Raw genomic sequence first — 6,554 nt, forward strand, 5'->3', positions numbered from 1 at the left:
CTGGGAACCTATGACCCCAGCTGACTTCCTGCCCTTTGGGCAGGGGGCTGGACTCGATGATCTCCCTAGGTCCCTTCCAGCCCTAATGTCTATGAAATCTATGAAATCTAATGAATCAATGAAAAAGAGTTATGAATCAATAAGAGAGTAATACAATCGAAATAGTTATGTAGGGATAGGATAGAGATGGGAATATATGTAGATATGTAGAGATAGGAATATAAATGAGTAGAGATAGAATAGAATAGAGCTGCTAATAGATATGTAAATAGAATAAAGTAAGATAGATCTAGATATGCAAGTACAATGTTATAAATAGTATAATTAGTGTATAAATAGTGTAAATAGGTATAAGAAGAATAAATAATTTGAATAGAGTACAATAAGCTTAAGTGCTGTGTTATTTATTATTTATTTATTTTCTGTGGCTATTTTATTACTTAATTAAATTTTTAATAAGAAAAAAGACAAATTTATATTTCTACGTTATTTAACTTTGTACACTGTAAATTTATTTCTATATTTTCATACTTTATCTATTTCCACTGACTGTATTGTGTTTTTAAAAATTTTTTTACAATGTTTTTATAATCTTTATTAGAAGGTTCTTATAATGATTTTATAATGTTTTTCAGACACTTTTTATATGGTTTTTAATGCTTTTTGAAATTTTGTATTATACTGCCTTTTTCTGAAATTTTGTAATCATGAATAATAAAAAACAGGTAACAGAAACATTCAAAATAAAGATGTGCAATGTTTTCATTCATAGGCAGAATGGCATGAAGGTGCAGAAGGGGATACATGAGGCTTTGTGCGGGGATCGCTGTCAGCAATGGAGCACCCACAGCAGTGCATAAGAGTTGGGAGGATCAGGCTGGGACAGGAGGGCTGCAAGGTGTGGGTGGGAGAAGCTGTGCGGTGTGGGCATAGGGCAAGGCATGTGGCAGTATAGAGGGGGGCTGCGTGGTGCAGGGATGGGGGATGCATGGTCTGAGGTTACAGTAGAGGAGGGTGGAGAGATGGCTGGGGCTGGTACAATGGCTGTAGGCATGGGCAAGGGTAGAGAGGAGATGCAGCATGTCAGGTGGGTCCCCTGAAGTGGGCTGACAGTTTTGGCCTCCAGGTAGTCCAGGGGGATTACTGGTTTGACTGTGGTGTCCCCTGATGTAATTGAGTAGCTAAGACAGCAGTGGGGTGTATTGGTAAGTGACTCCCCCTGCTGGAATTTACTGGGAATTACATACCGGGCTGAATTTGCTGTAAAGGCAACAGTGCAAACATTAATGCAACGTTGTAAAATAAATTATTTTAAATTTAATAAACCTATTTAATTTAATGAGGATTAAACCCTGTTACATGTACAAGCACCCCAAATATCCAGGCTTGTAGGCCAGAGGTTGAGAACCAGTGTTTTAGTGATGAACAAACCAAAACTAAAACTTACGCTGTCATATTGTTTTTGTAGTCAAGATAGGTCCCTCAACAAAGCATTTTAAATGGTAAAAGGCAGGAGTTGAAACAGAAAAAGAACAGAAACAGCTCAATTAAGATGTCCATAGCTGGACTTAAATATACCTTGCTTATGCTTTTCAACCTACCTTCCCCTCAGCTTCTAACAATAAGGTGACAACCAGAACACTTCCCTCCTATGAACTGTAGCATAATTAAGGGTGGACAAGGACACCAGCTCCAGGTGCCTAGTTAGAGAGAACAAGAGAATAGTAGCCCCGGGGAAGCCCAAGCCACAGGAAGATGCTGCTGCAGCTGATATGCAAGGAGTCTGTCCCACAGTCACAGCAACCTGAACCCATGACACCACAGCAGCAGCCAGACAAGTGTAAATCTGTGCCGTCTCAAGTAAGATTCTGCCCTACCCCTACTGTTTCCAGGGCTGGGCCAATTCATCGCCCCCTCCATTCCCTCCCAACAATTCTGCAAGGGGCACTGAAATAGCTAGCTACACTTCTGCCTGTGAATACATGCTTTGAACTTAAAGTACCTTTCCTCCACGGCTCTGAAAGGATAAGGATGTCTGTAGCACAGACTGGAAGCTGGTCTTCAATTGCCAGAGGTCTGCTAGACAGCTGTACTGGGCAATTGCTCCACTTGGCTTACAGTAGGACTTGCATTTAGGCCTCCTCCCACAATTTTTAACTTTCTGCTCAAACAGCAGTCATGAAGAAAAGTTGTAAATTCCCCAAGGGACCCATGTCAGGGTCTATCAGTCTGTGAGATGGCTTTCCTTTTTAATGTTTCCTGATGTGGGATTTATTAAACACTAGCAACAGGAGAAAAGTAGGCCAGATAGAAACTCCTCTTTTATTGCCTAACTTATAAAAAAACTTGACTTGATAATGTCTATGTTTGTCTTTTTAATTTAAGTTTTCTGTCCTAGGGCAAGGCAATAATTATAGTCTGTAAATATATTGTAGAATAACCCCTTACCTCTGTTCCTACTTCTGCCAAAGCTTCTCATACAGCTTAAATGTTTCAATTTTATCTGAGGCACTTAAATAAGCTAACTGGGTACAGGCACTGCTTTGGGGGCTTCTGAGTATGTGACTGGCCCCATACTGCCCTCAAGTGGACCCAAGGAGAAAACATTATTATAAACATTTAAAAGGTACATAATAAAGATGTTCAAACATTAACAAAATGCCCTGAATGGATTTTCTGTATCTGCTGAATATAGAAGTGCAGCACACCTGTATATTATCAGGCAAAAAACAAGACCCACATCTATCTGAGAACACAAAATAAATAGATGGCCTCTGCTAATGTAAGAAACAGAAAACTTTGGGGGTGGAAGAAAGAGAATCTGTCTTTGTGGATGATGACACAAGTTCATCCTGTAGTAATTTCATGGTAGTTAATTTGGCAGCATTAGCCCAGGAATAATTTGGATTAATGTATTTAGCATGTACAGTTTCTCTGTTTCTACCTGGTAATACTGGAATTACTCAGGTACCTGACTCTTTTATCTACCTACTCAGGTTCAGACATGATCACTCACTTTCAGGAGCCCTAACCAGGCAACCCAGCTGGAGCTAATTACTTGGGGCTTTAACTAGCAGCCCAAACCCAGGTAATGATTCCAGCTGGCCACTGTCTGGATCTGCTGGCCGACTGCTGGGAAAGCAGCTTCCTTATGTAGCTCCAGCTGTGGCTGCAGACTCCAGGCGAGCCAATGAGTCCTGCTGAAGGTCTACCCTGGCAAGTTACTATAATTTAGTACTCCTGGTTCCTTACTTGCTCTGTTTCTCTACTCTGGGTTCTGAATTTTCCCTTGGATTTGGTCAGCTGACCTTTGACTCGTAAACTTCAACTTGGCTCGTGATTTAGACTTTGCCCCTGGATTTCTCTTGGGTCTGATCACTTGTGACATCTATACACATGCTTCAGGGTGGGGTGGGGGGTGTTTTAATTAGAAAAACACCCGCAGCGTCTTGTGTATTTAGTGTCCCACACTTCAAAATGGCAGTGAGGGCCCTTCAACTAAAACTTGCTCCACACACTTTAGTTAAAGCACTCCTGCTGCCATTTTGAAACATGGGGAACCTGAATACACGTGACAGTGAGGCTGCGGGAGTGTTCGAATTAGAATGATTAACTGAGTCTGCTCCAACGCGCTCTAATCAGAATACATCAGAGCAGCGTCCTCCATGTGTACGGACACCCTTGGTGTCTGTTTCCTGACCTATGTTATGGACTCCACCCATATCTCTGACCCTCCTCTGGTGGCCTAACTATGAGGTAAAACCACCCATGCCCTGGTCCGTTATACAAACTCTCTTCTCATCCACGAGTTATGCGCGTGCACAAAGAAGATAACATATCGTATAAGGGAAAATGTGTTACTCACCCACATAGAGACAAAAAAGACATCAAGTGTGAATGTTGTACAACTGACAGACTAGTTTTAAGCACACTTTAGGGGCTTAAAGTTATGCCACTCCAGGGCAGGTTTCTCTCGGATCCGTGTTGCCCAGCTCATGTTCCATTAATACGTGGCCCCTTCCCACAGATGAACTGCCCAAGTTGCAGTTGTCCGGCATCTCTGCTGTCCTCTCCCCCACCCTCCTGTTCTGTACGGACAGACTTTCTACCCCCTGAGCTCTACTACTCAAGGGACGGTTCTGGCACCAAGCCAACTCCCCTTCCAGAATGACCATCCCACCCCCAGGGTTGCAAACCTGTGCAAACAGCCTGCAGAGCACATGCCAGCTAGCCAGGTTGCAGGGTCTGGGACAGGGGTCTAGTGGGGCGGAAGCAAACAAGGTAGGGGGCTGGACTGGGTCTCCATGATCTGGGTCTTCCTTCCTTGGGTAGGGGTAGTAGCTCCCCAAAAAGTGCCTTCCCTCACTGCTCCCAGCTACCCCTGGAAGCATGACCAACACCCCCCACACCCCAATTCCAATTCATTAAAACATGAGACCTTCCCTTTACTTCCTGATTCTCTTTAAAATATTTTCTTTTTACTTTTTTTCTATTCTTCAGTGAATGACTTCCTTCATTTCACTATCCATCCCCATTTGCTTTTTACCTCTCATTTTGCTACCCATTCCATCCCATCAATTCTCAGTCTCCCAGGTTCATGCTCTTGCCCCACAACTTCTCTCTCACATCCCTCCACCTAGAGCAGGTATAGAAGCCGAGTGGCAAGTCACAGCTGTGCAGGTTGGGGGCTGTCAGAGAAGATTTCTAGCCGTAAGGTGTAACTGCTCCAAACTTGAGCTAGGACTAACATGAATTAGCATTTGATCAACTCAGAGTTCAACCTGTCAGAAGGCCTAGAGAAGCCCTGTCTGTAGAAGTCTGTAAAAAACATTTGCTCTTCCATAAACACATGGAGCTGCTGCAGTTTTAAGCTCTCTGGCATGAAAAAGCTGGAGCAACATTGAAAGAAAGATGGAGCACAGCAGCTCCAGCCACCGTCTGAGCAGAAGCAGAGCATCCTGAACATATAGGGTCCTTTTCTCACATCTTAATCAGTTCTACATCTGTTTTGGGGTGCTGACCTGTTGCTAGTTCTTTTGGTCACTCTGACTTCATTTTTGGACGGGGGTTTCCTTGTTTTGCAACTTCCATTCCACAGGTTGTTTCTACATCCTTTTTCCCAAAGAGAAAACAGAAATATTGCACATTGTATTTCACCTAGGATTAAAGGGTGGTTTTTTTCTGCCACAGGTTGAGGGAATGGAGTGGTTTGCTTTTAAAAATAAATCACTTTCAGGTGGTTTAACAATATGCTTTATTGTGTCATTGTGTTATCTCCTAAATAACCTGGCTTAGAAACTCCCACAGAGAGCTTATTTTTTCTTGCCTAAGGGGAGGTGCCTATTTGGGATTTGGAGGAGGTACAGCAGAAAGATGGCATAAGACCAGGAGAGTGTGCTGAAGTTGTATTTGGTAAAGTAAAAAGGAGAAGCGCTTCAAGCTTTCCGTCCCTGTTTCCTTCTTTCCAGTATCCCCTACTTCCACAGGGGTAAAATTCAGAAGCATGTATCCCTACTACAGGCTTCATTGGATCACTTGGAGCAGGGTTTCTCTCCCATCTAGCCCAATGTACACTTCTGTCACTTCATGAAAAACAGCTTCAAAAGAAAATTATTTAAACAAGGCAGCAGGCACAGCAGAGTGGCATCTTACAGGCTAAGTGTTTCAGAGAGGCACAAGAAATGTAAAACCTGACAATAACTCCACCACTCCCACAATAACTATATCCCACAACAGAACCCTCACATTCCTGGATCTTACACCTGCACCTCCAGAAATGTTATGTATCTTATCCAGTGCACTAAATGTCCTGATGAAAAATATGTAAGAGAAACCAAACAGCAACTGTGTACCGGAAAGAATGCACACCCACAATCTATCAAAGACAAAACTACCCAGTTACCTGTGGGTGCACACTTCCAACAAGACAATGACTCTCTCCCTCCAAACTCTCAGTTCTAATCCTCAAAGGGATTTTATAAAACACCTTTTGTGGACAAGCCTACAAACTGCATTTTATAAATCTACTGGATGCAAAAAATTAAGGATTAAATATAGACATTAGATTTATGGCACATTATAATCAGCCTACCATTTGATAGCCCCAGGTAACAGATAGCCCTACATTTTACCAGCTACACTCTATCACCAGGTCACCATTTCCCCCCTAGCTCCCCCCCACATACTTGTCTCACACCTATTGTCTCCTGTGGTCTCTGATCCTCATTGCCATGCATTTGCATTTTCAGAGACCTGCATTTTGCATATTGGCTTCTATTCCATCCAGGAGAACACAAAACAGCAGACTCTCCTAAGGTTGCCAACTCTGAAACTATTCCGGGAGATTTTTTTTTCCCAACATGACGTAATGTCATTAGTTCAACCCTTTCACAATGTCAATCTCCCAGATTGCTTTCAATAGTCACCAGGAGATTGATGCCAATTCCAGTAAACTCCTGGCCAATCCGGGACAGTTGGCAACTCTAGACTCTCCATATGCCTGAAGAATGGTGTGTGTGCCTGAAAGCTTGCAAAAAACAATTTTCCCAACTAGT

The 6,554-nt window shown here is 42.8% G+C and overlaps 1 long non-coding RNA gene across 1 annotated transcript in view; it reads left to right on the forward strand.

Moving 5' to 3' along the window:
* Positions 1 to 4,167: 4,167 nt before the first annotated feature.
* LOC109321026 overlaps positions 4,168 to 6,554 on the forward strand; it is a 12,810-nt gene continuing 10,423 nt past the window's right edge. Inside the window, exon 1 of the long non-coding RNA XR_002103940.1 lies at positions 4,168 to 4,243. This is a non-coding gene — a long non-coding RNA (uncharacterized LOC109321026). The remainder of the gene's footprint in view (positions 4,244 to 6,554) is intronic.

Source organism: Crocodylus porosus, unplaced genomic scaffold (genome assembly GCF_001723895.1).
Source record: "Crocodylus porosus isolate Cpor-Errol unplaced genomic scaffold, CroPor_comp1, whole genome shotgun sequence".
NCBI lineage: Eukaryota > Metazoa > Chordata > Crocodylia > Crocodylidae > Crocodylus > Crocodylus porosus.